The sequence below is a fragment of the Bos indicus x Bos taurus genome, chromosome 5, assembly GCF_003369695.1.
Source record: "Bos indicus x Bos taurus breed Angus x Brahman F1 hybrid chromosome 5, Bos_hybrid_MaternalHap_v2.0, whole genome shotgun sequence".
NCBI lineage: Eukaryota > Metazoa > Chordata > Mammalia > Artiodactyla > Bovidae > Bos > Bos indicus x Bos taurus.
Genome location: NC_040080.1, coordinates 4,607,840 through 4,635,639, shown reverse-complemented (window position 1 = coordinate 4,635,639; position 27,800 = coordinate 4,607,840). Strand labels below are relative to the sequence as shown.

The 27,800-nt window shown below is 56.5% G+C and overlaps 1 protein-coding gene and 1 non-coding gene across 3 annotated transcripts in view; one reads left to right on the top strand and one right to left on the bottom strand.

Annotated features, from left to right (window-relative positions):
- The window catches only part of PHF21B (PHD finger protein 21B), an 87,821-nt gene that overhangs the window by 36,585 nt on the left and 23,436 nt on the right, over positions 1–27,800 (bottom strand). The window lies entirely within an intron of this gene.
- TRNAW-CCA lies at positions 16,668–16,739 on the top strand. The gene has a single exon. It is a non-coding gene; the product is annotated as a tRNA-Trp (tRNA).

Here is a 27,800-nt window from a genome sequence, read left to right as displayed (position 1 = left end):
CTCGGCTCTGGGAAGCGTCCTGGCCTGGCTGTGATTCGCGCAGAGCACAGACGAGAGGACACAGGCGAGGCCTGCCACAGTGGAGCCACGCGGATGGGCGCTGGCTGGCTCTCAGCAGAACCAGCCTCCACGTCCTCAGGATGACCGTCTGCCCAGGGTAGGTTTGTCCCGTGGCCACAGGTACAGGGTGGGAGGAGATGCCTCTCAGGGAGCTTCACCGGGGCCAGAGGCCCTGTTGCCAAGCTCCCTCGAGGTGCTGCCTAACAGAGCCCGGCCCAGAGGGCATCCGGGAGCGCTAACAACCCTGCAGCCCTGCAGGCAGCACGAGGGGCCAAGGCCACCTCCGCGCAGACACACGCCCAGACACAAGGCGCTTTCCTGAATGGCTCCTTCCCCCACCTCCAGGTGGACGGCTGAGCAGACGTTTCAGGACCTTCCCTCTGTCGTGCACACCCTGATTCACCGTGGCCAGGCTCCACAATGCCCCCAGGGGTGGTGGTCTGCTCTATCCCAGTGTAAGTTAGTTACCTGTGTGTATAAACTGTCAAAACTCATCAAACAGTACAATGAAGACCAGCGAATGTCAATGCATGTAAATTGTATCTCAAAGCAAAAAGTTATCTATTAAAAAAATGGCAAGAGCTGCAGCGCCAGCCCTTATGGGAAGGAAGGGAAAGGGGGGCCTCTTCTTGCTGCAGTGCCAGCCCTTATGGGAAGGAAGGGAAAGGGGGGCCTCTGGAGGGGCGTCTGCAGGAGCCCAGACCCACCCCCCAGAGGGTAGAACCTGGGTCAACACCCATCCCCCTGCCACCTTTCGGCAGCTTCACAGTCAGCGTGCTGCTTTGGGACAGGAATCCGCAGTCCAATCTATGTCAGTTAAGGCCTGAAGAGCGTGTCCCAACTCCACAGGGCTGGGGGTTGAAGGGAAGGACTGAGATCGGGAAAGAAATCTCTATGATCTCTGGGTAGCACTGAGCAAAGTTCGGAGTGGTCAAGGTCATTTATGAAAGTAAAGCGTACACAGGCCTCACCATTGTGACGGGGTTTGTTACTGTCCTGTTACAGACTTCTGTCCTCACATCTCTGAAAAGCGCCTGGAACTGCAGGGAAGGCATGGCCTGCTGAGGGCCACGAGGGACAGAGGACGTTCACAAACCTCAGTCAGGCTCCTGGACCCAGCGCCACGGAGCCCGCAGCAAACACACAGAGCTGCACCCGTCAACGGTGGTAAGAGATGGGCGGGCAGCCTGGAGATTCGAGAGGGGCCAGAAGCTGCACTAGTGGAGGCAGGGAGGCCAGGCAGCAAGTGCAGGGGGCTCCAGGGAGCCCTGGATGTGAGTGACAAGGCATGAAGACGGGACGAGGGGGGCGGTATAATCAGGACGTGACACGAGTCATAAGCCCAGAGTTCACTGGTGGGGAAAGCTACGTTAGCGGTGGGCTTCCCTGCTGATCCAGCGGCTAAGAGTCCGCCTGCCAGCGCAGGGGACATGTGTTCCATCCCTGGCCCGGGAAGATCTCACACGCCGCAGAGCAACTAAGCCCACGCAAAAACTTCTGAGTCCGCGTGCCTGGAGCCTCTGCTCTGCAACAAAAGAAGCCGCTGCAGTGAGAAGCCCGGGCACCACAGCTGAGCGAAGCCCCCAGTCGCCTCCGACTCTTAGCAAGCCCGTGGACTGTAGCCCACCAGGCCCCTCTGTCCATGGGGATTCTCTAGGCAAGAATACTGGAGTGGGTTGCCATGCCTTCCTCCAGGGGATCTTCTCAACCCAGGGATCGAACCCAGGTCTCCCTCATTGCAGGCAGATTCTTGATTCTTTACCGTCTGAGGCACCAGGGATGCCCCTGAATCCCCACTGCAGTTCTAACTACCAGCATTACCACTGCTGATATGCACCTGCTGCGAGTAACTTCCCAAGCCGTGTGGTCCAGACTGCATCCCTGGGTTAGTGAGCCATGACAATGAGGCCTCGCTGAACAGCAGGGCCCACAGGATAGAGAGATATTTTAATTTCAGATTTGGGGTCTCAAGTTATAAGGAATGACCAGAGAAGGAACAGGACAACCCCTGGGGGCTGGAGCAGGAGGCTGAGATGCTGCTCTGGTCAGTCAGGCTGCCGAGGACGGCACAGACCAGGCTAGGATGTAGGCAGGGCCCTCAGGGTGGGGCAGGAGGTTTCTGTTCAAGCCACACAGGCATGCGGGCCTCTCACCCTACTCCTGCCCCGGGTTTGCCAGAGAGGCACGGCTCACAGGGAGCCCATCTCATTGGCCCTCACTCGGCAGGGAGAAGGAGGGCAGATTTCAGCCATGAGCCCCCACCCTCAGTCAGAAGCCCCTCTGAGTGTGCCCACACCTGTCCCCAGTAAGATGGTGGGTGCCCTGGAGTCCCCTGGAGTGCTGAGAATAAAAGCAAGGTACAAGCAGCACTTCAGGAAGGAAAACGTTGGAAGGGAGACCAGGGTGGGGTAGACAGACCCCCACGTGAGGCCTCTGAGCACCTGGACACCTGCTGAGGAGGACTTGGCTGGGCAGGGGCAGCCACAGACACATGAGGCTCCCTGCCCTCAGGGGTCATGGGCCTCCACCCACTCACACCAGCCAGGCCGAGGGTGGGGTGGGACAAACCAGAGGCCGCATCCTCCAGGGAGGATGACTCGTGGGTCACCCGAGGGCCACAGGCACAGAGGGGTGGCGGGGTGGGGGAGGGTGGAAGGTGTCCACCTGAGCTGTGAAGTGGGGGCTGGCCGGCTTACTGCCATTCATGGAGTTTAATTTCCAGCATTAGGATGTCTTCCCTGGTGGCTCAGAGGGTAGAGAACCTGTCTGCACTGCAGGAGAAGCAGGTTCAATCCTTGGACCAGGAAGACCTCCCTGGAGAAGGGAATAGCAACCCACTCCAGTATTCTTGCCTGGGAAATGCCATGGACAGAGGAGTTTGGCGGGCTACAATCCCTGGGGTCGCAAAGAGTTGGACACGACCGAGCCATTAACACTTTTCACTTTCACAAGTCAACTTCTAAACATTCCAGCTCATTCCAGTTTTTAAAAGCTCAGCAAATATGTGTTGGATGAGTAGAGGGATTAGAGAATGATGACTCCAGCATTATCGAGCCCCTGCTACATGCCACGCAGGCCTGACTTTAATTGACTCCTTCAGCACCCTGGACAGAGCTCACAGCTACTACTCCCTTTCAGGCAGGACTAAAGGGCTGAGTGACCTGCCCAAGGTCAGTCAGCTTTGAGCCTGTGACCCACGCAAGGGCAATCCCTGAGACCTCGGTGGGGAGCAGGGGAGCGTGTGGATCACCAGGTTCTGGCTGTGGGGTTGCCTCCTGACCCCTCCCCGTGTCCCCAGCCCCAGGCCCTCCCACGAGCTGCACAGCACTGGGCTCACAGTGAGTAAGGGCCGGGAGGGGCAGTGACCTCGCCCGTGTGGGCCAGGCCAGCCTGCCCCTTTGTGACTCAGGCCCTGCTCCTGCGGGCTCACCCTCTCTCTCCTGCAGCTCTGCTTTTCATAACTGCTCAGAACAATGGCAGACCCAGGCAGTGGGGCCAGAAGGTCCTGAGAATTACAGATCCCATGGAAGCTGAGAATGGCCTGGTTTTTTTGACCTTGTGGTAGGTGAGAGTGTAAAATGGTGAAACGCAGCCAAGTCTACCATCCAGGCTGATGGTTGGTGGGAGTGCGCCTTCTAACCTGGACTCTCAGAACCCTTCTCCCAATCAAAGACCTGCACTGCCCCCCTAACGAGCGTCAGACCCAGGGGTTGAAGGCGGGTCTTTGGTCCAGTCGGTGGAGACAGGCCAAGTTCAGGGCACTGGGGGGCCGTATCAGGGGCGGGGAGGAGGCCCCACCCAGCCTTTGGAGGTGCACTCACTGCTTTATCCATTCCTTCCTTCTGCCACTCAGCATTTTGTTCCAGGCATGAATCTGTGAGGTCCGTCTTGGGGAGCTCACAGTTCAGTGGGGACAGACCATCGGCCCTGTTCGTGGAGAAAGGCTGATGCAGAGGGGGCAGGTCACCTTCTAGGGGAGGTGACCCTGAGCCTGACCACAGAAGAAGAGAGCACAGGTGAGCAAAGGCTTGGCCAGGAGTAGGGGCCTTGGGGATGGGGCCTGATGGAGCCAGAAGGGCCACACGTGCGATGGCACCGCCTAAGGCTTCACGCCCCTTTCCCAGCTGGACTCCAGAAAGAGGCCAACACTCACCTGAAACCTGGCCATGGGACCTGATCGCACAGAGCCAGCACCAGCCAGGAGGGGCAGCAGGCCGCCTCCACAGGTGCCCTCGGCCCAGCACCACGGAACACAGAACTGGGGGCAGAACAGTCACAGGGACAGCGGGCCCAACGGTGTCCATGGGGACACTCGGGCCTGCGATGGCACGGCTGTCTCACGCCGACAGCCCCGTGAGGAGGCACAGACTCCTCCCCACGTGACACCCAGGAAACTGGGCTGGGGGACTTGTCCAGGCTGGGAAGGGAAGGGGGCAGGGTCCGAGCCGGCGCCTGGCCACAGGGCCTGAGCTCCAAGTACTGTGAGGAGCGTGGGGCCCAGAGAACACGCAGCTCACGTCTCCGCGGGCGCCCGCAGCTCAGCCTGGCCCAGCCTTTGAGCTGAGACCTGGGCAGCGGCAGGCAAGCTGCGAGGTGGGCAGGACCGCCCAAGCTTCCGGGGAGGTTCAAGTACATCTCTGGAGAACACCCAGGGAGGAGGTAGGCGTGCAGGGACCCAGTTCTGTCTAGCAAAGCCCTGGACGTGGCTGATCTCAGGGGCCCTGTTTATATGATGGGTGTGGGGCTGGGGCGGCCGACGCCTGAGGTCCAATGTGAAGGCTCAACACAGTGGGGATGTGCCGGGCTCCCCGTCCGCCCTCTGAACCCCAGCATTTCACCTTCGGTAGGTAACAGGCTGAGACCCTTCGAGCCCGTTTTCCCATCTGTGAACTGGGCATGAGTGACACCAGCACCCGCTGAGGAGTCACATGGAGACGGGCTTTGTGAGGACGCTCTGCAGCCTGTGAAGGGCTGTGTACCCAGGAAGCTTCCACCCACCGCATGCATCACTGGACTGCAAAAACCCAGCGAAGGTGCTCAGAAACCACATCTCTGTGAGGGAAGCTCAGGGAGGAGATGGGCTTCGTTTCCACGTGCATCTCACTTCCAGGCCTTGGTGGCGTCAGGGACACTCATACCGTGGCAGGGAGCGGGGAGAGGGCTGTGACTCCAGCCTGTGTGTTTGCCTCTAAAATCCACTTGAAGCTGTTCTTCCTCCTCCCCAGCCACTTAAAAGGCTCTCTGGATTCTGGGAATGGCTGTGACTTAGTGACGGCCACCAGGAGGCCTTGACATGCGCCTGGCCATCAATAACATGTCTGTGTTCTTGCCTCAGCTTGGGGACAACCTGGGGACCCGCAACAGGCACCAGCAGAGCTGGAAGGCGTACTGACTGCCACCCAGGAAGCCCAGCCAAACCCGGCCCCTGCCTGCTCCACATCCAGCCTGCTAACCAGCACGCCAACCCAGCACCAGGTTCGGCTGGCACACCTGGCTCCCCATCGGGGACGTGGGTGTAGGGACATGGCCTGCCAGGGGATGTCCACGTCGGGAGAGCGTCCTCGGGGCAGGGGAAGATGATGCGGGCAGGGATACTGAGAGCAGTGACTCAGGGATGACGCCTTCTGAAGCCAGAAATAAAGCTGTGGACCCCGAAAGAAGCGTGTGGGGAAGAGTGCATCAGGCTTGGGGGCAGGCAGAGCGGGACCCTGGCTCACTCACTTTCTCCCTCCCTGAACCTCAGTTTTCCTCTGCCATAAGCTGAAGCAAGATGCTCATCTCATAGGATGACAGATTTCTGCATCAAGGGCTGTCTGTGTGTCTAGAAGCTGCTTACGATGGCCTGCTCCCTCCTCCTGCCTTAATTCCTGTAAATTCCTGGTGACAACCCTTGAATAGACATAACAAGCGCACACGCCCTCAGTGTGTGGAAAGGGCTGTGGGAGGAGGGCTTTTATCAAGCTCTAGTTCACAAGCAAATTCTTTCATATTTCTCCCGCATGTTAGGAGGCCCATGGGCTCCATGCTTCCCTAAGAAGAATGGGCAACCTGATTTTCGCAGGAGCCAGTAGCTAGAGGGTGAGAGAGAGACAGGGGTCTGACCTGGCTTCTTACTCCACCACCCCATGAAACAGGGCGACTTCATTCCAGCCAGACAACGTGGTATCCGGTGCATCCCACGCTGACACGTGCCTAAATCACACAGAAACTCACCTAAATCACGCAGACACACGCCTAAATCCGCACTCTTTCCACTCCCAAGAGGGAACGCAGAGCTCACGAAGCTTCTGCTTTCTACAAACTCCCTGCTCCATGAGTGAACATTGGCTGGGTCCCAGGACAGAGGCCGGCAGCCTGGGTTTGTCCCCTGCCTGTGACCCAGGCCCCCAATCTTTGCTGTACTCAGGTTCTTTGTTCAGCTCAGGCCAAACCCCTGGGAGGGCGGGAGCGGGGGCACAGCCAGTGATGGGGGTTCCGGGCATCCTCCTGTCTCCTGCCACCCGACAAGCCTCCCCCCAAATACTGATGGCAGGATGGGGGCGGGTAATCAGTTCTCGCTTACCGGACCTTGGCAGGCAGCTGTGGGCAGGCACGGGAGGACACGCCTGAACCCAGGGCCTCTACCGAGGCTGACGGTCCAGGTGGGACCAGGACTCTCCGGGTCCCAGGAGCAAGCTTGGTGGGGGGAATGCTGTAGCCCCGTCTGGAGTCACAAACGCCTTCTGCCCCTTCACTCCGTCCTCCCCCTCGGCCTACGTCACCCATTTATTCAATCCACGAGGTGGTGGGCTTGGTCTTGGGGACCCTGCACCTCTCAGGGCCCCCTTGGTCAGTCCTTGGGAAAGCTGATGAGCCTACCAACCTGGACCCTGCCCCCCTCCCCATTCTGGAGATCCTGGAGTTTCTTCTATAGCAGCTCAGGGAGGCTCGGGGGTGGGTGGGGTGGGTGGCAGGAGCCCACCTTCCAGGTCTGGCTCTGAGCTCTGGAAGCAGAGGAGACAGGCCCCACCTTGCCCTCCATAGGGACCGTGAGGACCCCCACTAGGGAGAGACGCTGCTCCCCCACCTTGAGGGAGGCACTTGCTGGTCTGGGTGTGGTTTCCCGGTTTGTTTTAAGCAGAAGCTCAACCAGTTTGACATTTGACGTTTCCAGTTTGACGCTGGAAACTATAAAGTGCAGCGGCTCCACCTTGGAAGCTCCACTGGCCCATCCCGTCACCCCCAAGTTCTGCAGACCGGATCGGTCACAGGCACCACTGGGCTCTTGTGCCGCGATCACGTCTCGCTTTCCCATGTTCCCTTTCACTCCTCCTGCTCCAATTTATTAGTTAGCCTCTGCTCACAACACAATCCCGGCCCCGGAGCGGATCTTCTAACCCAGCCATGGTCTCTCAGTGTGTTCTCTTCCGGTGTGTCCTGGCGGGGGAGTGGAGTGGGCGGCTTCCTGCTATGATGGAGCCTCCCCGGGGGAGCCCCACCCTTCTCCTGAGACCCGCAGCTCCCAGGTGTGAGGTTTGGTCCCGGGGGTTACACCGCCCCTGAGCTCTGACTTTATCGTATCTGGTTTGGAGCCAAGGCTCTAACGGTGCCCCTCCCCCATCAGCTGGGGTTCCCCACCAGAGCCACCCCCCGCCTCCTCCCGGGGACTGGCCCTCCTCCCAGGAGTCAGGCTGGGTGCTCCAGCTTCAGTCCATCTTCTGAAGGAGCCTCCCCCAGCTCAAGACCCCACTCTAGTGGGCGTGAGCCGCAGCTTGCTCAGCCCCTGGAGGGGCCACGCTTTTGCAGGGGGGTGTGCAAGTTGTTGCTACACAACCAACAGGGCTAAAGCAGTGTGTCAAGGTCTTCTCTGAATGCACCGAACAGCTAGTTTCTTTCTCTTTTCAAATCCCCTTGGAAGACACTCTCACGAGCAGGCAGTACTCGTTCAGCACTTTCTGGCCCCTGGAGGAATCCGCAGCCACGATCGGCTCCCCTCCCCTGGGCCTGAACACCTTCATCTTGAGACCCCCACTGACTTCCTGAGCCCCTCCTCCTGTGTTCGAGCAACTCATCTTTCCCTCTGAGCCCCCCACACGCTGGATTCTTGCTGAATTCTTTCCTCCCATCCTGGGAAGATGCCAGTTATACAGTGTCAGGGAACGAAGCTGCCCTCTCCCCAGCAGTCTCTGGGGCCTAGGGTCTCTGGCACCAACCCAGCCAACCTGAGCCACTTGGGCTGTATCTCTGTGCTGGGTACCAGCTTTCATCTGGTCACACCTGAGCCCCTGCGGGCAACCACCTGGCCTCTCTGGGGCCATTCAGGTCTCCACATGACCTGAGCAGCAAAACCACGACCCACAAAACCATCCCTGCACCAACAGCAACATCTTTCCATCGACTATCCCTGGTCAGGTTCAAACCCTCCCGCAGTTCACCTGTGGACCACACCCAGGACAGCGAGGGACCCTCAGTCTGATCTGTTCTTTCTGTCTTTAACAAGAGGGTCCGGCTCCCCAGAAAGCCAGGGGGCTTCCACGGCTCAGTGGCCAAACTGAGCCTGTTGCCTATTTTGGTACAGCCTGCCAGGAGCGGAGATCAAATAGAGGATAACATTTTGTGTCGTGTGGAAATCACGTGACTGTCACAGGTCGGTGTCCAGGAGCGAAGTCGTGCTGGAGCACAGCCACGTCCGTTCCCTCTGCACCGTCCACAGCTGCCCGACGGCAGCAGCGCTGGGAGGCTATAGCAGACACCCTACGAGCCACAAAGCCCGGAAGACGCACCGTCTGGCCCTTTGCAGGAAGCCGGTCGAGCCCCAGCTAAGCGACGACGAAGGCCGTGTCCGGACCCAAGCGTGTATACACACGTGTGGGCAGTGTGTTTCTTCCTAGGCCTGCCGGTGTCCCCAGAGGACACTTGGAGGTCACACGGGGCTAAAGCTCATGTCCTAGAGCTCGCTGTCCACCCCATGAAGGAGGAAAGGCCTTGACTGGACAAAGGGCCCCAGAAAGGGCACCCAGCGGGACAGCTCCCCCACAGCGCAAGTGCAATTACACAAAGCCCGAATGACTCAGAACCCAGGGCGCCGGGTGTCAAGGAGGGGCGTGAGGGGCGCATTTCGAAGGCATACACCAACACGGCTGATGAAGCTGGAAGCAGAGGTGGCTCCAGAGCAGAGGAGGGTGGGGTCTTTTCACACGACGAGGGCGGCCGGGACCAAGCGGTGAGGGGTCTCAGGGCCCAGGCTAAGCACCCCATGGGCCCAGGTCTGAATCCCAGCTCTGTCCTTCGATACCTGTGAGGCTCGGAGGGGGCACATACCCTCTGGACCTCATCTCCCCCAGCGTCTACTCTGAGGGCTCCGGTCAGGAAAAGAGAAAGTTCGTGAAGCAGCCAGGACCGACTCCAACGCGGGGCGTGTGCTCAGGACGTTGTGAGCTGGGTAATCATTGCTACCATTTGACACGTAACGTTACCTCGGCTTCACGAGTACAACAGAAGGACTTGATGTTTGTCTGTATTGTGGAGGGGTCACCAAAATGCCCAGTGAACATCTGTCACTGCACAGCCACAGTTTCTTTTCTTGTATCTTAAAAGTCATTCCCGTCTTTCTTACTCGGCTCCTCTCCAGGCCGGCTGGCAAAGCCTGGTCCTCCTCCTCCCGGGAGACAGCACCTCACTGTTTCCCCCGAGAGGAGCCTGGATCTCCGGCCCTCGGGGCCGGCCTGCTGGGACGTTGCTTTGGGACATACACGGAGCCTCTGCCCCCGTTTCCACTTTTAAGATTCACTCAGTTGGCATCTTTCATATACACCACACAGTATCAACATCTTTTCAAACAGACGCAGAGGTGATGTGACCTGCCCGAGGCCGCCCAGCAAGATACAGCCGACCTGAACAGACCTGGGCCTTCTGACACCAGATCCATTCACGCGCGTGCCCTGGGGAGGGGGCCTTCCACCCCCACCGGACGGGTGGTGGCAGAGCCGGCCTCTTGGAGGGTGGGCACCAGATCAGGCACTTCAGTGGGGCTTTGAAGGGGCCGATCTTGACAGTAGGTGCGGGGGCTACCCTCCAGGGATGGCAGAGGAAGCCCAGGGCAAGGAGGTGTGAGCAGCACGGGGGACAGCAGGGTCACGGGGGTGGTGGGCAAGCAGCCAGGGTGGAGCTTCCAGCCCGGCAGCCACAGTCACACTAAGATCAGAGCAGCCCCTGAACAGACCGGCGATCCAGCTGGGGGTCAGGCCTGCGTGGGCACAGGGTGGTGACACGGTCCCTGCTCAGGAGCAGGGGTGGCTCTGGGCTTGGATGGCCTGGCACAGAGTCCTGCTCACTCCTCCTCGGCCGTGTGACCTCGGGAAGGTCCAAAACCTCTCCGGGCTTCAGATCTGGGTAATCACGACCTGTGACCCCCGGGCAGTTGTGACCACGAAGCGCGATGAGACGGGAAACAGGGGCAGAGGCTCCGTGTATGTCCCAAAGCAACGTCCCAACAGGCTGGCCCCAAGGGCCGGAGATCCAGGCTGCTCCCGGGGGAACACTGAGGTGCGGTCTCCTGGGAGGAGGAGGACCAGGCTTCGCCAGCCGGCCTGGACAGGAGCCGAGCAGGAATGACAGAGAGCGGCCCCAACCAGCCCGGGCACCAGATTGATGGGGTGGAGGCCTGACCCGGGGCCGCAGAGTCGGGATGCATCAACATCGCGAGGGCATCTTTTCCTCATCACTCAACTCCTAACGGGATGACAGCTGGGATTCAATACAAAGTCATCTCCAGCCCCATTACGGCCCCAGCAAGATGGCTCCAAATTAAATCTAACAGTCAATGAAATCGTCAATATTTAATTTACTCATTGCAGGTGGCAATTCAGCCCTCGCGACGCTATTGTTTAATGGCAGAAATATTGGGATTTATCACGCATTACGGGACTCAGAATTGCCAGGCTCTCTCAGTGAGGCCGCCGCCGCCGCCGCCCAGGGGGTGGAGCCCTGGAGGACCCTCCACGCAGGGCCACTGCCGGACCCTCCCAGGGCAGGGCTTCCCATTTCTGAATCCATTGGGCCCTTTTTTGGGAAACCGGACACTTGGCAAGAATTAAGGGGTGGGTGGTCCCTCCTGATCATCTCAGCCCCCGCCCCCATCCCCTGGCCTGCTCTCCCCAGAGCTGGGAGCGGCGGAAGGAAGTGCTTTCCTGCGGGCAGCACCGCAGGTGCTTGGAGCACGGCTTCATCACCCCGCACTCTGCTTCCCCAGGTGGGAGCCGTGCCCGGAGGCGCTGCCCCCGCCGCCCGGCGCCCTCCCGTACATCCTTCCTGCCCCCTCCCTCCCTGGACTTCCTCCCGTCCTGCCCACCACCCAGGCCGCTTCCTTGGACCTACAGTGACCTCCGGGCCCACCTCTGCTGTTCTGCAGAGGGACCACACCCCAGGACCCCGGGCTGCGAGCACAACCAGGTCCCCATCAGCGCTTTCATGGGTCAAGCACAGGACTGAGCTCTTTACAAGGGTTAAAGTGAAACGGAAGTTGCTCAGTTGCATCCGACTCTGAGCAACCTCATGGACTGTAGCCCACCAGGCTCCTCCATCCATGGGATTTTCCAGGCAAGAGTACAGGAGTGGGTTGCCATTTCTTTCTCCGGAAGATCTTCCTGACCGAGGGGTCGAACCCAGGTCTCCCACACTGCAGCAGACGCTTTACTGTCTGAGCCATCAGGAAAGTAACTCTCTTTAAAAAGCTTTTCCCCCCTGACTGCGTGTGTGCATGCTCAGTCGCTTCAGTCGTGTCTGACTCTCATGTGACCCCATGGACTGTAGCCTGCCAGGCTCTTCTGTCCATGGGATTATCCCGGCAAGAATACTGGAGTGGGTTGTCATTTCCTCCTCCAGGGGATCTTCCTGACCCAGCGATCAAACCCGAGTCCCCTGTGGCTCCTGCACTGGCAGGTGGATTCTTTACCACTGAGCCACCTGGGAAGCCCTTCCCCTGATCACTTGCACGAAAAACCTTATGAACCACAAGCAGGTTCACGCAGGGAGTGATGGGAGTCTGGGGAAGGGCTGGTGTGCAAGGCCCTATGCACTTTGCTCCTGCTCTTCCACGCCGCCTCCAGGGGGAGTGTCTAAGTTAACTTCTGCTGTGGTCTGGTTGCTAAGTGGTGTCCGACTCTTTGCTACCCCATCGGCTGTGGCCTGTCAAGCTCCTCTGCCCATGGGATTTTCCAGACAAGAGTACTGGAGTGGGTTGCCATTTTTCCTTCTCATCTCCTGCACTGGCAAGAGGATTCTCTAGCACTGAGCCGCCTGGAAGTCCCCCAAATAAGCCTGTATTTGCATTTAAATAGCGCGTGTCCATGATCAAGTCAACTCTCCCTCTCTCACAGCTGCTTTCCTGCCTGGAGTTTTCACTGAGTTGGTTTTCTCCGATCCTCTTGCTACTTTTTCCTAAATTCCCTGACCGAATTAGAAAACCCTTCTCTGTACGACCAGGTGCCAGTTCCTTTTTTTTTTTCTTCTGGAAGCTTCCATCTCCTGCTCCAACCAAAATGGGCTTCTTTCTCCCAAGGTTACGGGGTCCCCCTCTCTTGCACTTAGATGTCCTGAAGATGAGGAAACTGAGTTCTCTGGCTGCAAGTTGCTCACTCCAGGCCTCACCTCATCACAGAATCGAGGTTTTGCTCGAAGCCAAGCCCCCCGCCCCCGCAATCGGGGACCCTCTGCCAGCCCCTGCTTCATCTGAGGACGAGAAGGGAAGGGTCATGTCAGCCGGGACCCAGGGAGTGAGGCAGCTGCTGATGAGCAGAGGGTGCAGGTCACCAGGGAACACGGCCACGAGGGCGCCCTGGATACAGCGACTTGCTGTTCCAGCACCGACGGATTTGTTTGCCTCCAGCAGGAAGGTAACTGCTACGAAAGCGCCTGCAGAGAGCTGGTCTGGTGGCCCCGAGGTGGCTTGATGGGGGTTTCTCTAAGCCTTTCCCGGCAATCATAGTCATCACCACCACGGCCGCCGTCGTCCTAGGTCAAAAGGGCAGCTCAAGGCAAGAGTGATACCCGGGCGCTTCCTAAGCAGCCAGGCAGAGTTCAGTCGCTACCTGCTCGCGAAGCACAGACTTCACTTTAATTTCAGTGCCCAAGGCCTTTCCCTGACATCAGGACCATCGCAGGGGGCGGGGGGGCAGGCACAGAGTGGGGTTTCTGACTGATGTCCCTCCAGGCCCGGGCCCCAGAAACATGTACGGGGCAAACACCCCCAAAGTTCAAAGAGGCCCCCCAAGCCCTCTGCTCGGGCCTTCTCTCTCCACGTGGAGTAGGAGACAGGACCAGCCCCACAGGCATTTTTAGAGATTAGTTTTGTGACCGTAAGGGTGACCTGCCCTCAGCTCAACTCTCTGGATCCCTGGTGACGGAGAAAGGCCTGGCAGACCGAGGGCATCACAGTTCTTCCCCGAAAGGGCACTGGCTCCCGCCTCGAGCCCCGCCGTGTCCGGCTGTGTCAGAACCCGGACGCCCGGCTTCTCTTTAGCACCAGGAAGTCAATGAGGAGACGTCTGGCCAGACTGCGGCCGTATTCTACGATTCCTGATGGAGGTCCCGGCCCCTTGTCTCCCTACATGGTGTTTACCGACCACCCTCCACCCGCCCCCTGAGACACGCTCCACAGTCAAGCCCCGCTTCTAACGGAGGGCTCCTGCCCCGAGAGAAGGCAAGGACCCTGTGCGGCCCACCTGCAGGCCCCATGAACTGCCCACCCTCCCCACCACCCTGGCCCTTCTCACCGGGGCTCAGGCCTGACCCCTGGGCGTCCCCCCCATACCCGCTTCTCCAGCAGGAAGACAACGACCCCTGCCCCACTCCACAGAAGAGCCCCGTTCCCTGTGCCCACATTTAAACGAACCCATTATGCTAATGTCAGCCTCGATGATTAATAACTACATTTTAAAGGGAGATACCTCCCAGGGTGAGATCTTTGGGGGACAGTTCTTGCCTGCAGGCAAAGTTCTAATGTGGCTTTAGACAAGAAACGGGTCTTCTTGATTTATTCATTTGTGTGGGAGTGGGGGGGGCGGATAACAGAGAAGGCAATGGCACCCCACTCCAGTACTCTTGCCTGGAAAATCCCATGGACGGAGGAGCTTGGTGGGCTGCAGTCCATGGGGTCGCTGAGAGTCGGACACGACTGAGGTACTTTGACTTTTCACTTTCATGCACTGGAGAAGGAAATGGCAACCCACTCCAGTATTCTTGCCTGGAGAATCCCAGGGATGGGGGAGCCTGTTGGGCTGCCGTCTATGGGGTCGCACAGGGTCGGACAGGACAGGAGTGGCTTAGCAATAGCAAGGGGGGGGATAAAAGCCGCCAGTATCCCCAGGTTTGGGCCTGAGTCACCTGCGGCCCCCAGGGAGAGACCCCCCGCTGGGCCTGTTGGAGACGCACCGATGGCAGAGCTTGAAGCCGCCTCTCAGGATGGTTCTCACAGCACAGCCTGTCATCTACACTCACTGCTTTCTGCTGTGTGAGCCCGGACAAGTGCCTTCATCTCTCTCATCTGTTTCTTATCCATGTGCTGGAGACGAGGTGACTGGGAAAGGATGCACCCCCACCCCATCCCCAGCTGCCCCCCACCCCGCACACACCACTTCCTCCCATGGGAGTGGGAGCCCCAGCCGGGAATCTAATTTCCAAGGGCCTCGCTTCCACGGGCCCGTTCACCTGTCCATCAGAAAGGCAGAGCCGTCTTCAGTGGAGCTAAGCCGCACGGGGCTGGGCTGGGCGATTCCAGAAATACCTTCACACGGCCTTTGAGGACGACTGGGCAGGTGTTTTGTAGAAGGCTCTTTGCCTGGAGTTTGTCTGCTCTCTCTCTCTCCTCTTTAGATTGGGGTACCAGGTATTGGGGGGACGAACAGAAATGAGGTGCCCTTCGCATCCCCTCCCATCAGGCACGTGCAGCCAACCTGACCCAGCTCTGTGACGCTGGCCTCACTCACCTGGCTGAGGCGTGACTGTGCGGTGTCCGCGCTGCAGAATCAGAAAGGGTCACACCTAGAGCTCACACTGTTAAGGGGTGGGGGCCCACCTCCTCCAGGGCAGAGTATCGATGTAATTTACTTGGTGTTCTTCTGCCTGGGTCAAAGTTGTCTCTTCTCGTTCATTTTTTAATCTTTCTTTATGTGGCTGCATCGGGTCTTCGGTGTGGGGCACAGGCTCTAGAGAGTGGGCTCAGAAGCTGTGGCTCACAGGCTTAGTTGCCCTGCGGCACGTGGGATCTTCCCAGATCGGGATCGAACCCGAGTCCCCTGCATTGGCAGGCGGATTCTTAACCACTGGACCACCAGGCTAGTCCCTCTCCTTCATTCACTTATTTAGTCACTTATTATTAGCACGGACTGACATTTATTTCACACTGAGGTTTGTGATCCCAAAACCGTATTTTGTTGCTCAAACTGCCCCAGCAGTAGCCCCAGGATGCTCTGAATCGGCTCCTGCATCCCCTGGATACACCCCCATCGCGATGCTGTTTCTGGGACTACACGATGCTCAGCTGCCAGGTACCCATCATGGGATGCTCTGAAGGTCAAGGAAACTTGCTGTGGTCCCAGTCACCCCCGGCTCCATGGAGGCAACAGACAAGGGTCCGAGCTGCACGGGCTCCACGAGATGGTTGTGTGGTCTGGCCCTGCTCCCATCAGGCAGCAGGAGACCTTTAGACACCGGGTGTCTCCAGCACCAAGGACACCCGGCAGGCAGCGGCACCAGCTAACGACTGCGGGGTTCCTGCCCCTCGGACCCCCCACTGCCCCCAGAGCCTGCTCCATCAGAAGCCGGACACGGCACATGAGCCGTGGAGTCAGAGGGTCCAAGTTTCAACCTCTGGACCTATGCTCACCACCGGCAAACGGAGCTGCTTGAGGCTGACAAGAGGTCAGCGTGTGATGGCTGGGAAGCCAGGAGGAGCTTGACAATAATCAAGTCTAGAGTTTGCTTGCCACGTGCACCCATATGGGATAAATCTCCACCGCCTCCTTTGTCCCTTGCCACAGTCCTACAGAGCAGGGGTCCCCGACATCTGGGGTCTAACACCTGATGATCTGAGGCAGAGCTGCTGTAATAATAATAGGAATAACGTGGACAATAAATGTAATGCACCTGAATCACCCCCAAATCAATGCTCCCCCATACCTGGTCCGTGGGAAAACTGTCTTCCACGAAACCAGCCCCTGGGGCCAAAAGGACCGTGGACCAACGCTGCAGAGGCCCCGTTACAGATAAGAAAAGGGAGACACAGAGAGGCTAATTAACTGGCCCAAGGACATCCCACTACTAAACGTCAGAGCTGAGACTTGAACCGTGCCTCGTGTCTCCGTGAGCTCTGGAAACTGTTGGGGTCATGACTCTGTGGCCCTCACATACCCTGACAGCACAAGCATCTCAAGGAATTGCAGGAAGTGAGCTCTGCAAAAGCCTCCAGAGACCAGATCCTTGGGAAAAGCAGGGCCCAGAGACGCTGTGCGGCCAGCCCAAGGGCACCCAGCCAGCACAGCAGAAAGCTAGGAGGGCACGCCTGCCTCACCGCTCAGCACGCTCACCTCTAAGAGGGAAGATTAAAAGGGTCCTAATGGCGAAAAGGGGCTTCCCTGGTGGCTCAGAGGTTAAAGCGTCTGCCTCCAATGCAGGAGACCCGGGTTCGATCCCTGGATCGGGAAGATCCCCTGGAGAAGGAAATGGCAACCCATTCCAGTCTTCTTGCCTGAAGAATTCCATGGACGGAGAAGCCTGGTAGGCTACAGTCCACGGGGTCGCAAAGAGTCAGACACGACTGAGCAACTTCACTCACTTAATGGCAAAAAGACCGGCAAATCCTGACCCACCCCATGTTCGAGCCCCTGGATTCCTTTCCTGCACTCTATTTTCTCAGAATGGACTCCAGCAGTCCCCAGTCCACTCTGCAAGGCTACTGGGAAGATGCTGGTACAACTCCAGAGTCAGCATCTGAGACAGGTGAAGGCGGGGCTGGGCAGGGCCAGGTGTGCGGGGAGGCAACCCCCCCCACCGCCTGCTGCATAACCACCAATGACTCACCAACGCTGACCCCTCAGGTCAACTCAGGACGGCACCTGCAGGCCACCTCTCGCTGGACTGACAAGTGACCTCTGCACTGCTGCCACGCTCAACAACAGCAATTGCTCTGCTGGACTCACCCGCCCTACCTGCAGCTGTGGACTCAACAGGTAAAGGTGGGCTGGGCACCTGTGTGGTCAAGGCTCCTCCAGATGCTCTGATACACCCACTCTCAGAGCAGCTCTGGGGACCATGCTCGACATCTGAGCTCTGCCTCTGCTTCAAGAGTTCCCCACCTTGCCCTGGGGGCAAGTCAGGATGGAAGGGGCTCCTAACACACCCCGGGAAACCTTCATTCACCGTGTTTCCTCATTCAGCACCCCCACTCCATGCCCCAAGGCCCATTCACTGTGGGTGCCTCTCAAGTCCCTGGGAAATGGCCCCCCTCCCTGCACCGCGGCTGGTTTCAGGTTTTCAGCCTCTTGCAGGGGCCAGTGAGGGCTGGCCGGCCTGGGGCGGCGCTGGAGGCAGTGTGTCCGAGGTACCCTGCGCCCAAGGCAGATCCTCCGGAGTCAGGAGGATGGAAAGAAGGGGTGAGCCGCCCTGGGCAGCGTGTCCACTGTGTGCACCACTGCCCCCCGGAACCCCTGGGGGCCTCCAGGACCCAATATAGCCCTGATCACCTCCAGACACTCAGTGTCTTTGGGGAGTCTGCTCCCCCACTGCTGGAGAACACAGGCCCGCCTGTGTCTCTGTCTTGAGGAACCCGCCCCTCTGCCACCATTTGCCCAGTAGACACTCTGTTCCCTGGGGCACTGTCCCTTGCATCTGCACTCACCCTTCCCACACAGGGGCTGGGTCTGTCTCCCTGGCTGGACCGAGGGCTCCCTAAGAGGTGCTCCATCCTACACGCCTTGCACCCCACCTGGGCTCTGGACAGGCGCCCCACAGCTGCTGACACACAGAATCTGCGACGCTAAGCATTGCCAGGTGAGGGGGCAGTGGGGGGGGTGAGGGGGAAGCTCCAGTAGGCTCGCGAAGGGGGCTCCTACCCTGTGGCAGCGACCGCTTTGGAGCCCCGATGCCATGTCATTCACGTTCTCCAACTCCCTGAAGGACTGGGGCAGGCAGTGGGGTCTTACGGGAGCCCTCAGAGCAGAAAACATTAATGAGAGAGAAAGGCTGGGCTTTGAAATTCAAATGCCTCTGCATTCTTCATCAACTTCTTCCAAGATGACTATGATTCAGATTGCTTTTTCCAGACCTAATCGCTTTGATGCTGTTAATGAAAATATGAAAAGGTGATTAAGGAGAACTCTTTTTTTTTTCCCTCTCTCTTTTTTTTTTTTTTAACTTTGGGGAAATGTATAATGAGTTCTGGATGTGGGCATATCTTGGTCTATTATGCATTTCATCATTTTGTTAAGTGGGGGGAACCTTGAAAAGCCAAAGAAGTGTGGGACCTAGTCCTGGCTGAGCTGACTTTCCGAGGGGAGGGAGGAAACAGCTGGGGGCTCTTAGGCCCACCTGGTTGAACCCAAACTCCTCCACATGGCTCAGCTCAGGACTGCTCAAGTGAGTCGGTGCAGAGCTGGCCTGTGCAAGCCTTCAGTCAGCCAGTCAACAAACACTGAAGGAGCACTTCCTTGGTGCCCGGCCCTGGTGGAGCTGACCCCCGGGACTAACATGATCCCAGCCCTCTCCCTCTCCATCAGTGCACACCAGAGCTGTGTGGGTGTTTGTTTGCTCCAAAAGAAAGGAAGCTCCTTTCTCAGCAGTGATGGTGTCTTTGCTGCCAGACAACTGGGGCCCCAGGAGAGGCTGGGCCCTGACAAGTCAAAGGATAGGGGGCAGGGAACAGAGGCAGGAGAGGAGGCTGCCTGGACAGACATACAGGTAGCTCCAGAGAATCATGGCTTACCAGGACCATAGCTGGGCAACTGGTCACTGGCAGGAATGCTTAAATGGTAACTTCAACAAATTGCTGGAGTCTCAGTGGAGAAGAACTTGAGAGTGAGAAACTCCTAGGGGCCAGTCTAAAAAGGGAGGCCCCATATTTGGGGGTTCTACCTCCAGGAATCTCATCAGGTTCTCACAGTAAACCTGAAGAAAAATCCTCTCATGCCTGGTGAGGGGAGGGAAGAAGTAACTATCTTGAAATACAACATATAGCAAGCACCTACTGTGTTCCCAGCTTTGGCAAGACATCTTGAGACGGATGGAGCACCATGGGAGGAAGGTGTGGCCCCTGCTCCTAGAGCCATGCAACCAGCTGGGGAAGATCTAGCCCAGCATGGTGAAGTCAGGGAAGCCTTCTCAGAGGAGGTGCCAAAGTCAGTTTTTAAAGGATTAGCAGGAATGTTGGAGGAGGAAGGAAAGGACGACACAGACAGAATGAGCAGAAACAACACCAGGTGCGTATGTTTCGGATGCTGATCAACCATCCAAGGCTATGGCTTGGCAGGAGGAGTTGTGTCCCTGGAGCCCTGGCCTAAGTTGACCCCTTCTTGCCTGGAAGCACAGGAAGCACTGGGTTGGGGTCACAGCAGGTGTGAGGGCAGACAGGCGTGAAACATCAGTTCCATCCTTGGCCCCCCAGTGTTGGCGTGTGATGGTGTAAACACGCATGTGTGTAAGGACACGGAGTCTCATGAACATGCCCCGATGTGACCCACGCTTACACTCTCACAGACACAACCCACACACCCAGATGTGCTGGTGCCATGCAGGACGGACCCCCGCAGCCCTGGACTAAGGTTGAGCTTTGTCGCCAAATGCACTGTCCCCACAGCTGGTCACTTCCAGCCCTTGTCACCACCTCCCCAGCTTTGACTCCAGTGTATGTCACATCAGGCTAGAAATCAAGGAGAAAGAAGGCTAGTTCTTCAAACAGCGGGAATCCTTCCACCCATGCTGGGCTCACGGTGCGAAACAGAGCTGCCCAGTGTGAATGTGACTGAGACTTAATAAGGCCAGGGTGGATATGGAGACATAGATGCCAACCCATCTGTTTCAATTAATGGTATGTGTTCCTTGTTATTGAGAGTTTAGATTATATAACACTCCCAGTACCCAACCGCTAAACAAACAAAAAAGAAACATATGTTAACAAACGGGTCTGCCTGTGACTAGAAGCAAATGCCCCAGAATTTATTTTAACTTTTTGACCGCACCACACAGCATGCAGGATCCCCCGACCAGGGATCGAACCCGCACCCCCTGCAGTGGAAGCGCAGAGTTTTAACCACTAGACTGCCAAGGAAGTCCCAAACACCCCAGAATTTAACACTGAGAGAATCCTCTCCTGCACAGATGACTCCCCACGCTCACCTCTGTCCTCAGGCCTCCTCCCAGCCACACGGGACGGAGAGCTTGCTTCCTCGCATCACTAAGAAAAAATAGAGCTTTTCAGAAGCCGCTGCCACCATCACCACGTGCACCAAGCCACCCTCTCCAGAGTCTGAGGGTGCAGGGTCCGAGCTCCTGGCTGAGACACCTCTGCTCCCCGTACCTACCCCACACCTGGGACAAGCCTCAGGTGATGCTGCCACCTGCTTGGCCTTGCCCTCCTCTGGCCACCCTGAAGCTGGTCCTGAGCAGGAAGTGCAGGTGACGGACGGGCCATAGTGGGGTTCCTGTTTGCTCAGCCCGCTGTGCCAGCAACCTAGGAAGTCTGTGACAGGCCTGGTGACACCAGTCACCACTCATGGCACCCGCTCCCCCATGTGACATGAAACCCACAAGCAGGACGATCTGGCCTCTCCCACTCTGACCTGCCCACCCCAGCCCCCTTGACCACCCCCAGAGCACGTGCTGGGGACCATGGCAGTAGCCCCCCTGCTCATAGCCCCCTACCAGGAAGACAGGAGGGAACTGAGGATCCAGAGCCCTGAGAATATGCCCGAGCCCACACAGCTAAGAATTCCAAGAGGCAGGATTCCAACCCGGGTCTCTAGGCTCCAGTCGTCCTCCCCCACGGCAAAGGGGCCCCTCCGAAAGCGGCCGCGCGAGCGCTGTCCGCGGTGCTGAACCGTCGCAGGCAGGGCCGCCCTCCTACCGGGCTTGCAAAGGTTCCTTCTCACCTTGCCCAGGAGGGGGCGCTAATCAGTTTTGCGTCATTTCCAGAATTCCTGTTGGTTAAAGATCTAAATTGTGGACTTCATGTTACTTTAGGGAAAAAAGCAAATTTATGATTTATGTACCACCACAGGGCAGACACCCCACAGCTGGCTTCGTACACTTTTGACCATTCTGTCCTATTTCCAGAGTTACACAATGTTTTTCCTCTAGTAACCAGGAGCTGCCCTGCTGCCCAAGGTTTTATGGCCACGGACAGCCCTGACCCGTTTGCCTAAGCTCAAAATCTCACAGTGGGTTTGAGGTAGGACGCCCCATACGGCAGTACATGTTTAGAACACGTGTGTTTTTATTAAGCACTGAAGAGATATTAGAAATAATAAAATGTGTGGCATTTAAAGAACAACAGTATCATCTGTAAACATCCCAGCTTAAGAAAAGGAACACCAGTTTTGAAATACTCCTGCCTGCCTTCCCTACTTCCTCTCATATCTGAGTAACTACTATTTCGTATTTATCCTTCCCTGACTTTTCTTTACAGTTGAACAAATACATTTATTTAAACATACATATACTGTTTTGAACGTTTTGTACTTTCTATAAATGGACTCATACCAAAGCATTTTTCTGAAACTTCCTTTCTGGACTCAAGTACAAACGCGACCTCAAGTACAAATGTATTCTTGCCTGGAGAATCCCATGGACAGAGAAGCCTGGCGGAGCCCGATACAGTCCATGGGGTCACAAAGAGTCTGACACGACTGAGCATGCGCATTCCTTAATTCATGTTGTCACTGATGGCCTGTGGGCCACGGGGGACAAGGAGGAGCTGCGGTCTGGGGGCTGCCTCTCTGAGTGGGTGCTGCTGCTGAGGCCAAGTCCACCTGTGATGAAAGGGAGAGGGGGCCCCACTCAAGAGGCTGCCATGGCCTCCAACATGCCTGGGTAGCCTGGGGGCATCAGGGCAGCCTCCCCCGCCGGACATACAGATGGCACACACTGCCCCGTTCTGCAGTCCCTGGAGAGCAGCCAGAGGCAGACAGGAAGCCTGGTCTCTGCCCACTTTCTCTCCACCTCTTCTTCACCGTCCCCCAAGGGCTGCCCTGCACCCTTGAGCCTGGGTCTTCACCTCACCCCAGGCATCACAGACACGCCTCTCCCCTCCTCACCATTCCGGCTCTTTCCAGCCTCAGAGGCAGACTCAGCATCCAGGATCATCTCTGTTTACCAGCTCTGAGTTTTCAGAAACTTTGTCTCACTACAGATAAACTTATTTCACTAAACTCTCTGAGATGCTCCCAGTTTACAGTGTCTGGGTTTCCAAATTCTCTCTTAGAATTTTGCTTTTTTAAAACATTGAGGTGAAATTGATAGAACATAAAAATAACCATTTTAAAGCGAACAGTTCAGTGGTATTTAGTCCGTTCACAGAGCTGGGCAACCACCACCTCCCTCCAGTTCTGAAACATTCTCATCGTTCACCACGACGCCCTTGGCTACATCTGCAGGATGGATGCTTGTCTGGTGTCCCCATCGACGTCCGGAAACTCCTGGAGGACGGGGAGTGTCAGTCATTTCCATTCCATCCTCCAACCTTGTTCAAAGTCACTGACAACACACGCTCGAGTCAACTAACTTGCAAAAGCGTGGTCACATGGTTTCGAGTGTCTCCTGAGTCTATGCCAACTCCTTAAGGCACTATCAGTGTGCACCACTCATTACCAAAGTACCCCCGGGGTCCTCGCTGCAGCCCTGGCTGGGCACTGGTCGTGGGGAGCGAGGCCACATGAAAACCTCAGTGAACAGGGTTGGGAGGGGCTGTGCTAAATCAAGGACCTGTAGAGAGATGCAGGTGTACAAAGCCAGCCACTGCTGCTGTCATCAGTGGTACCGACTCAGGGCAGGCTGGGAGGGGCTCGGGCTCCCCGCAAGTCAAGCCCACTGGCCCCCAACATCACAGTCCCTTTACACAGTACCAGCAGGACCCACACACACGTCTCTGTGACCCGACTCATCAGCTATTACTCAAGACTTGCTGACAATAGGGCTGAGGTCTCAGGCACCACTGCCCCCCTGCCCCACCTCCGCCCTGGAGCTGAGTCTCTTCACAAGGGTAAAAGTGCCCTCTCTGTCTAACCCGAGACCAGGAAGCAACATCTGTCACCCGGCACTGCCACCCAGAGTCATCAGCACAGCTAATTACCACTAATTGTAATATCGTTTCTGTCTCGCTGCTAATACATTTAGACTTGCTAATCAAATCAAACCATTCCACCTTGCCACGCTACTTGCCAATAAACATTTCTGCAAAGCAAGAAATAAATAACTCCAAAGCTTTGTTCTCTCCTCTCTGTAGCCACTTCCTGCAGAGACATGGTGGGGGTGGGGGGTCATTTATTTATCTCTGGGACCACAGGCACAGAAGGAATTGGAAGTGGAGCCAGCCTTTACTGTCTAGAGCTTCCAAAGAGAGAGGGAGACAAGGGAAGGCATACCTGGGGACTTGGAAGACAAGGCGGGAAGTAGACAGGGAGAGAGGGAAGAGGGGGAGGAGAGAAAATGTCCCTCTGGAGCGGCACGGTCTGTTCCTGTGCCACCTCCTCCCTCGCGGGGACGCAGTCTCCTGCCACCCCTGGCTGGACTGGTGGCTCCTACTCAGGACCCCCTCAGGTGTCTAAGCCCCCCTACTTCCACTCACCAAGTTGGGGTGCCCTGATCTGCCACCAGGCCTGCCTGCGAGTTTGTCAACGGCAGGGGCTCTGTGCTGCGGGTCTGTTTCCCCAGCATCTCACATTTCAGGAAACACTCCCAAACACTCAACACACGGCCTCACAAGCAGAGAGGTGCCACTCTCCTCGAGGCGACTGAGGCTCAGAGGATGCTAAGCACCCGCCGAGCCACACGTGGCCAGTGAAAAGCACGACCTAAGAGTCAGTCCTGGGCCTGTGCTCCTCCAGGAAGGGGGCCAGGGAGGAGCCTAAACAAGAGCCACACGGGCAGCCACGAGGAAATGTGAAGGCCACAGAGCGCTCCCCTCAAGGACACGCTGGAGTCAGTCTGAGAATTCTGGAATGGAAACTGACAAAAGGTTGACCATGAACGCAACTTATAAATGCGTCCAGTTACTATAGCAATCATGCAGAAGAATTTCCTCGCCCTACACACTGCCCCAGTGCTGAGAGAGGGGCTTGCTCCAGGAGGGCAGGCGATTGCAAGCTCTGCCAGCCCCCTTCACCTCGGCAAACACCGACCCTGATTGCCCTGCCAGCCTCGAGAGCACAGAGGCAGGGGAGAGGGGAGGTGGAGGCAACCCTCATCCGGGTCTGCAGGACTGGACCAAGATGCCTCCCTACCCCCAGGCCAGTGCTTTTGCCCAGAAGACAGCAACTGCCTGGCATCCCTGCCCTCTCTCCTTCCTGTCTGCTTCTATTTATCTGGTGGCAGCAGCAAGGTGGGGAGGGAATGAATGAAGCAACTCTGGCAAGGCTGGTGTGTGGAAGGGGGATCGAGGGGGAAGACGAGGGAGTAATAATAAACCCTGAGTATTGACTCCAAGCCAGCATATCCGCACCGTCATGTCCAGCGAGTCTGGGAGGTGGCTGTTGTTAATAAGGCTTTCCCGGTGGCTCCGCCAGTAGAGAACCCGCCTGCTAATGCAGGAGACACAAGAGAGGTGGGTTCGATCCCTGGGTCAGGAAGATCCCCTGGAAAAGGAAAGGGCAACCCACTCCAGTATTCTTGCATGGAAAACTCCATGGACAGAGGAGCCTGGTGGGCTACAGTCCATAGGGTCACAAAGAGTCAGATCCGAATGAGTGCACACACATGCACACTGTTCACTTCAGTCCAGTCCAGGCGCTCAGTCGTGTCTGACTCTCTGCGACCCCATGGACTGCAGCACGCCAGGCCTCCCTGTCCATCACCAACTCCCAGAGTTCACTCAAACTTATGTCCATTGAGTCGGTGATGCCATCCAACCAACCATCTCATCCTCTGTTGTCCCCTTCTCCTCCTGCCCCCAATCCCTCCCAGCATCAGGGTTTTTTCCAATGAGTCAGCTCTTCGCATCAGGTGGACAAAGTATTGGAGTTTCAGCTTTCGCATCAGTCCTTCCAATGAACACCCAGGACTGATCTCCTTTAGGATAGACTGGTTGGACCTCCTTGCAGTCCAAGGGACTCTCAAGAGTCTTCTCCAACACCACACTTCAAAAGCATCAGTTCTTCGGCACTCAGCTTTGTTTATAGTCCAACTCTCACATCCATACATGACAACTGGAAAAACCATAGCCTTGACTAGACAGACCTTTATTGATAAATTAATGTCTCTGCTTTTTAATATGCTGTCTAGGTTGGTCATAACTTTTCTTCCAAAGAGCAAGCGTCTTTTAATTTCGTGGCTGCAGTCACCATCTACAGTAATTTTAGAGCCCCCCCCAAAAAAAGTCAGCCATTGTTTCCACTGTTTCCCCATCTATTTGCCATGAAGCAATGGGACTAGATGCCATGATCCTAGTTTTCTGAATGTTGAGTTTTAAGCCAGCTTTTTCACTCTCCTCTTTCGCTTTCATCAAGAGGCTCTTTAGTTCCTCTTCGCTTTCTGCCATCAGGGCAGTGTCATCTGCATATCTGAGGTTATTGAGGCACACTGTTACTAAACCCATTTCACACACGAGGAGCCTGAGGCTCGGAAGGTCATCCAACAACCGAAAGGTTGGAGGCAGGGCTGCCAGCCAGGTCAGGGCAGCTCCAACCCACGTTCTCCCCGCTCCTGCACAGCGTCCTCCAGCAACCCCCTTCCTCTCCCACCTGGAATCTCTGAGCCACAGCTTCGGCCCGAGCCATATCCACACACAGGCTCAGACACGTAAGTAAAACAATGAGAAGCACATCCTGCATCCGGTGAGGCTGTCGATTTTAATTAATTTCAGACTTTATGTGTCTCTGGCAATTATTTGTAACAAGGTTTACAGAGGGCATTTAAAATTAATTGTGATTTTTATCTAGAAATCAATGCTGATTTTTTTAAGTAGCTCATTAGGGGTGAGTATGTACTACAGGAGCAGCAGGCTCGGTGGCAGGAAGGAGGCACCTGGGGTGAGGGAGGAGCCGCCAACGGCAGACAGCACAACTGCAACACAAGATCAAAGCCAGGGGAAGCAGGAGATGAGGTTCTGGGGGACAAAAGAGAACCCGATTCAGATGGGGCCAAGTGGGAGGAAACCCATTTAATAACCTAAAATGGGAAAAGGGAACCAGGCTCCTCTACTCCGTGGCCTTGGCTGGTGATTCTTGGGCAGGTGCAGCCACCCAGGCCACTCAGCCCGGGGAGCTCGGCGACCCTGGACACCAGCGGCAAGCCTGGAAGAGCCGAGACAGGGGACCAGGGACCCGGGCCACAGGGCCGGTGACGAGGACTCTGAGATTATCTTCTGCCCTTTCTGGGATCTTTTTTTTTTTTTTTTTTTTAAGTTTTAAAAGAAATATGCGTTAAAATTCATCCTGAAAGGATCAATGCAGATGAACAGAAATGTCTCAATACATCAAATATAGGTGGAAACAGCCTGACACCAGACTATTCACCAACTGTTAGCCCTCCTTTCACCTGGACATAGAGGTCACAGGACTAGAATCCAGAGTCGTCTTCGGAGTTTAAATAATAAAACCGCTGATATTTGCAGAGGCTTTATAGCTAGTAAAGGTATTTGCTGCTTCCACTTTGCAGGCAGGGAAAATGAGGTTCAGGAAGTTTCCGTGTCTTACCCAAGTGTGTGAGATGAGTAACTGGGGCCGGGTCTCTCCCTCCAGGCTCCAATATCCTTAATCTTTCCCTGAGGTTAGCAAGGGCTGACAACCATCACCACCAGCATCACAAAACCACTGTCACCACCATCACCACCATGACCACCACGACCACCACCATTATCTCCACCATCACCACCAGCATCCCCACCACCACAAGAAGAAAAGACTCACTAAGGGCTGAAGAAGCATGCCGTCCATACCTTTCCGCTTGGTCAGGCGGCCAGGGAAAGGGTGACCCTCACCCAGAGCCCTGGTTCTCGAAGTCCAGGGGCCCCAGAATCCTGTGGGGAGTGTGCCTTGGGCCAGTGGTGGAGCTCCTGCTTCCACAAGTGCGGGGTGACGCCAGGTTCCTGCTGGCAAACGAGCTCCTGGGAGATGCAGATGCAGACGGTCAGGGGGCAGCCTCTGAGGACCCCGACTGAAGGCTCAAGCAGGGCCTGAGTCTTTGCAAAGTCTGGAATTACTAGTGGAGAGGAAGGGCCACCCGAGAGTTTAAAAAAACATATGTTATGTGGTCATTACACCTGTGGAAGAACTTCACACATACACTTATCTGTATTAAAACTCGCTCCACAATTTATCAAGTACATTTTTAAGGTGGCAGGATTACTTATCTTGTCGTTTTTCATTTAAAGTTTTAAATTCCAAGAAAAGTCATGTACCACTTCCGGCACCTGTGATTTCCCTCCCGAGTATCAGTGGTACCCGCTGGAGGCCAACAGAACGTAAGAGGAGCAGACAGCTTTCAAGAGCTGACCCGGGAAGCCCAGACCGACAGAGTGACATCAGATGTCACACAAATAACTGCCTGCAAAGACATGCTTG